The sequence below is a fragment of the Rutidosis leptorrhynchoides genome, chromosome 5, assembly GCF_046630445.1.
Source record: "Rutidosis leptorrhynchoides isolate AG116_Rl617_1_P2 chromosome 5, CSIRO_AGI_Rlap_v1, whole genome shotgun sequence".
Taxonomy (NCBI): domain Eukaryota; kingdom Viridiplantae; phylum Streptophyta; class Magnoliopsida; order Asterales; family Asteraceae; genus Rutidosis; species Rutidosis leptorrhynchoides.
In genome coordinates, this window is record NC_092337.1 from 291107944 (window position 1) to 291113846 (window position 5903).

Genomic DNA, 5903 nt, shown 5'->3' on the forward strand with positions numbered 1-5903 from the left:
TTTCTTTCTTATTTTTCGCCGCTCTAGTTTTTAGGACTTAGATTTTTTCTATTTCTTCTCTAAAATTTCTTTAAATTTCAACGAAAAATTATTTTAAGCGGTTGAATTGATAGACATCCAAATTTTCTGCTTCGTAGTAATAGTTGGATTTGTTAGTGGCTGAGTTGTGAGCTTCCGATTTAAAGGGTTCCGACTCCCTGCTGCATCTATTGGCTATTCGAAACGTGGGTAAAAGCAGAAAAGTCTATTAATTGGATAACTTATATAATTTTTATTTTTATAACTAATAGGATATTCAGTGAATGCACCGAGCAAAATGTTCACCACCTTTTGTATGTTCACCACCTGTAACTCGATCAAGACATCTAGCAAATATTGTCGCCGTTGATTTTTCTTTAGAATCTTCATCCAGTCGACCAAGTACTCCAATTCAAATTTCCGATAATCCATTTTTTGAACCCGACCTCACAATTGAGAATCCGGAGGATATTCAGGGACAATTCAGAGATCCTGAACCACTAATCTTTCATCTGGAACCACCAATCATTCAAACAGAGATTGTCGAGGAACCAACCATTAAATCAGAATACTCTAGTGATTCAGATTCAACATATTCAATCATGGAAAATCTGGAACCTCTAAGTATGGAAGACCGAATGAGAGCTAAACGCACTGGCCAAGGTCACGCAATTACTCAACCAGACATTAATGCGCCAGATTATAAAATCAAAGGACAAATCCTACACATGGTAACTAATTAATGCCAATTTAGTGGTGCACCAAAGGAAGATCCAAATGAACATCTTCGCACATTTAATAGGATCTGCACTCTATTTAAAATTCGAGAAGTTGAGGATGAACAGATATATCTCATGTTATTTCCCTGGACTTTAAAGGGAGAAGCCAAAGATTGGTTAGAATCGTTACCTGAAGGGGCGATTGATACATGGGATGTTTTAGTTGAAAAATTTCTTAAACAATTCTTTCCGGCATCTAAAGCCATAAGACTTCAAGGAGAAATTGTTACGTTCACACAAAAGCCAAATGAAACTTTATATGAAGCTTGGACAAGATTTGAAAATTTATTAAGAGGATGTCCGCAACATGGTTTAGACACTTGTCAAATAGTACAAATATTCTACCAAGGATGCAACATCACTACAAGAAAAGACATCGATATAGCAGCTGGTGGTTCCATTATGAAGAAAACAGCAACTGATGCTTACAAAATTATTGATAACACTGCTTCCCACTCACATGAGTGGCACCAAGAAAAAGATATCGTTAGATCATCTAAAGCAGCTAGAGCCGATTCTAGCCATGACTTAGATTCCATTTCCGTAAAGATAGATGTTGTCGAGAGACGAATGGAAAAGATGACTAAAGATATACACTCAATACGAATTAGTTGTGAGCAGTGTGGAGGACCACATTTGACAAAAGATTGTCTCAATATTGAACTAACAATGGAACAAAGAGAGAATGTTTCATACATAAACCAAACGCCTGGAAATAATTATCAGAATAATTATCAACCGCCAAGACCAATCTACAATCAAAATCAGAATTATAACTGAAATGTTCCATACAACAACCAACAAGGTCCTAGTAATCAACAAGTATCCAATAATACTTACAATCAGCAAAGACCTATTTTTCAAAACAAACCACCACAAACCGATGATAAAAAGCCAAATTTAGAAGATATGATGTCAAAGCTAGTTGAATCTCAAACGCAGTTTTTTACATCTCAGAAACAAACCAATGAACAAAATGCGCAAGCATTTAGAAATCAACAAGCTTCTATTCAAAATCTGGAACAAGAAGTGAGCAACCTAGCAAGGTTAATAGGTGAAAAAAAATCGGGAAGTCTACCTAGTGATACAAATGCTAACCCCCGGAATGAAACAGCTAAAGCCATTACCACAAGAAGTGGTATTACACTTAAACCACCTGAAATACCTGTAATTTCTGATGAAGCTATTCCTACTCCACAAGAACCACAACCTGATCAAGATAAGGAAAAAGAACTGGTAGTTGAAAAGGTTAATGAAGATAACATAGTTAAGGCTAAACCTTATTTTAAACCATACCAACCACCACCTCCTTACCCGAGTAAAATGAGAAAAGAGAGACTTGAAGCTGAGCAATCCAAATTCTTGGATATGTTTAAACAAATAAATGTAAATCTTCCTTTCATTGATGTAATTTCAGGAATGCCTAGATATGCTAAATTCTTGAAAGATTTAATCACAAATAGAAAGAAAATGGAAGAACTCTCGGCTGTTATAATGAATGCTAATTGTTTTGCAGTGCTGTTGTATAAGATACCAGAAAAATTATCTGATCCAGGAAGTTTCACAATTTCATGTTTTCTGGGTAGTCTTAGTTCAATAGAAGCATTGGCAGACTTAGGTGCTAGTATAAATCTAATGCCGTATTCACTATACGCTAAACTAGACCTTGGAGAATTGAAACCAACATGAATAAGTATACAACTAGCCGATCGATATGTAAAATATCCTAGAGGGATAATGGAGAACATGCTAGTTAAAGTAGGTACTTTAGTATTTCCAGTAGATTTTGTTATTCTGGACATGGAAGAAGATTCTCGAGTTCCTCTCATATTAGGAAGACCATTCTTAAACACGGCTAAAGCAATAATAGACGTGTTTGGTAAGAAACTGACCCTAAGTATAGAGGACGAGAGTGTTACCTTTTCTATTGATAGAGCAATGCAACAACCTCAATCTGCAGATGATACATGTTATTATATTCAAACTATAGATTCACATGCAGAATTGTTAGAAGAATTTCCAGAATTACAAGGAACAGGAGAATGTTCTTTAGGAGAAGGAATTGAACCAATTGATGAAACTGAAATGTTAGCTACACTTATGGCTAATGGATATGAACCAACAACAGAAGAAATTCAAATGCTAAAAGAAGAAGACAGATATCGATACAAATCATCGATAGAAGAACCACCGACATTAGAGTTAAAGCCACTTCCAAACCATTTGGAATATGCTTATTTACATGGTGAATCTGAATTACCTGTAATAATATCGTCTTCTCTTACTGAAAATGAAAAATCTCAACTCATTTCTGTGCTAAAAGCTCATAAACCAGCTATTGCATGGAAAATTCATGATATTAAAGGAATAAGTCCTTCGTATTGCACACATAAAATCCTTATGGAAGAAGGTCATAAAACATATGTGCAACGCCAACGAAGACTAAATCCTAATATGCAAGATGTTATTAAGAAAGAAATTATTAAACTGCTTGATGCAGGTTTAATTTATCTAATTTCTGATAGTCCATGGGTAAGCCCAGTTCAATGCGTACCTAAGAAGGGTGGCATGACTGTCATCACAAATGATAAAAATGAGCTTATTCCTACTAGGACTGTAACAGGATGGCGTGTTTGTATTGATTATAGAAAATTAAATGACGCCACCAGAAAAGATCACTTTCCCTTACCTTTCATTGATCAAATGTTGGAAAGATTAGCCGGAAATAGTTACTATTGTTTTCTTGATGGTTTTTTTGGATATTTTCAAATTCCAATAGCACCCGAGGACCAAGAGAAAACCACATTCACATGCCCTTATGGTACTTTTGCTTACAAACGCATGCCATTTGGACTTTGCAACGCCCCTGCAACCTTTCAAAGGTGCATGATGGCAATTTTTCACGACATGATAGAAGAATGCATGGAAGTTTTCATGGATGACTTTTCATTCTTCTGTGATACTTTTGAATCATGTCTAGTTAATCTTGAACAAATGCTTATTAGATGCGAACAATCAAATCTAGTACTTAATTGGGAGAAATGCCATTTCATGGTTAAAGAAGGCATCGTTCTTGGTCATAAAATTTCAAAGGAAGGAATTGAAGTGGATAGAGCTAAAGTAGATGTAATTGCTAAACTTCCACATCCCACCAATGTTAGAGGAGTTAGGAGTTTTCTAGGGCATGCCGGTTTTTACCGACGTTTTATAAAAGATTTTTCTAAAATTGCCACTCCTATGAATAAACTCCTAGAAAAAGATGCTCCATTCATCTTTTCAGATGAGTGCATCAAATCTTTTAATATTCTTAAAGAAAAACTCACTAATGCGCCGATCATGATAACTCCAAATTGGAATCTACCGTTTGAACTAATGTGCAATGCAAGTGATTTTGCAATGGGAGCCGTTTTAGGACAAATGATTGAAAAACAATTTCAACCTATATATTATGCTAGTTAGACTTTACAAGGAGCACAAATGAATTATACAACTAGAAAAAGGATTATCGTACCAAAAACGAAAGAAATTCCTTGAAAAAGGATTATCGTAAGAATAATTTGACGAAGACTTTCGCACTTTATATTTATGACTGATGGACTATTATGGACAAATCCATATGGACATATTAAATAATCTAGGACAAAGGACAATTAACCCATGGTAATAAAACTAAAATCAACACATCAAACATCATGATTACGGAAGTTTAAATATGCTTAATTTATATATTTCATATTTAATTGCACTTTTAATTATCGCACTTTTATTTACTGTCATTATATTTAATTGTACTTTTAATTATCGTACTCTTTAATTATCGCAATTTTATTTTATCGCACTTTTATTTATCGCAATTTCATTATCGTTATTTACTTTACGCTTTAATTTAAGTTATATTTATTTTTAATATTTTACATTAGGTTTTAACTGCGACTATAGTTTTTAAAATCGAAAAACCGGTCATTAAACGGTAAAAACCCCCTTTTATAATAATAATAATACTACTTATATATATTTTTGTATTTTTACAATTATAAGTTAAAAATATAGCGTTAAGCTTGTTTAAAAGATCCCTGTGGAACGAACCGGACTTACTAAAAACTACACTACTGTACGATTAGGTACACTGCCTATAAGTGTTGTAGCAAGGTTTAGGTATATCCATTCTATAAATAAATAAATATCTTGTGTAAAATTGTATCGTATTTAATAGTACTTCGTTGTAAAAATAATACTATTTCATATACCCCTCGCATAATATCACATGTATGTGCAATAGTAGAACACTGACTGTATAGTAAGATGTTTGTGTTCATGGTTAGCATTTAAAGTTCCGTTTAGTATCTCCAATTTATTGAGTTTTTATATTTAGCTATAATAATTAATAGTATAATATTAATATTCAAATATGTAATCTCTTTACCAGATTAATTACGTTACATATGTATGCAAAAATACATGTCTTTATATGTTTGTAAAAACAACGGCAAGTTTCTTAGTCAGAATTCGTGATTTAACGAGTCATTAAACTAAACGACTTTAGCATTTATATTCACTTAATTCCTAAAACATATAATTAAACTGATTCATTTAACCAAACCGTGGTTTCATGAATCATTTCACTAGTTTATCTTTAAAAAAAAGCTAGTTGTTAAATATAATTGGATTAATAAACAACAGATTTGCCAGCAACTTTCTGACTAAAATACACGGAAAAAGTCCAACCTCAACTAACCACAATCACACATACTTCTTTCACACACATACACAGTTGGATCCAGATAGATACACTTACCATCCCCGATATGTATCTTGGTGTCAAATGAACGAAAATCTCCGGTAATGGCAGCTGCAGCATACCTCGACGTTCCGTCGACGTTCAGAACCCTAGTTGAAACAGCCGAATGAAAATTCGCCAAAGTTCGCGAAGCGCCATGTTACAGACGCACTCCAAACCATTATTTCCCCAAAGTATTTAAATCATACATGAAATTATGGGAATATCAGCAGAAAAATCGATCGAAGCTCGTTGAATCTGGTCTTCAATGATGGGAAATCGGTGAGATCGCTTCACGAATAGGTCAGTTATACTTCGTTTAGTACATG

At 33.8% G+C, this 5903-nt stretch overlaps 1 non-coding gene across 1 annotated transcript; it reads right to left on the reverse strand.

Moving 5' to 3' along the window:
- Positions 1–1004: 1004 nt before the first annotated feature.
- Positions 1005–1111, reverse strand: LOC139851078 (small nucleolar RNA R71). Its single transcript, XR_011760440.1, has one exon. It is a non-coding gene; the product is annotated as a small nucleolar RNA R71 (small nucleolar RNA).
- Between the last annotated feature and the right edge of the window lie 4792 nt (positions 1112–5903).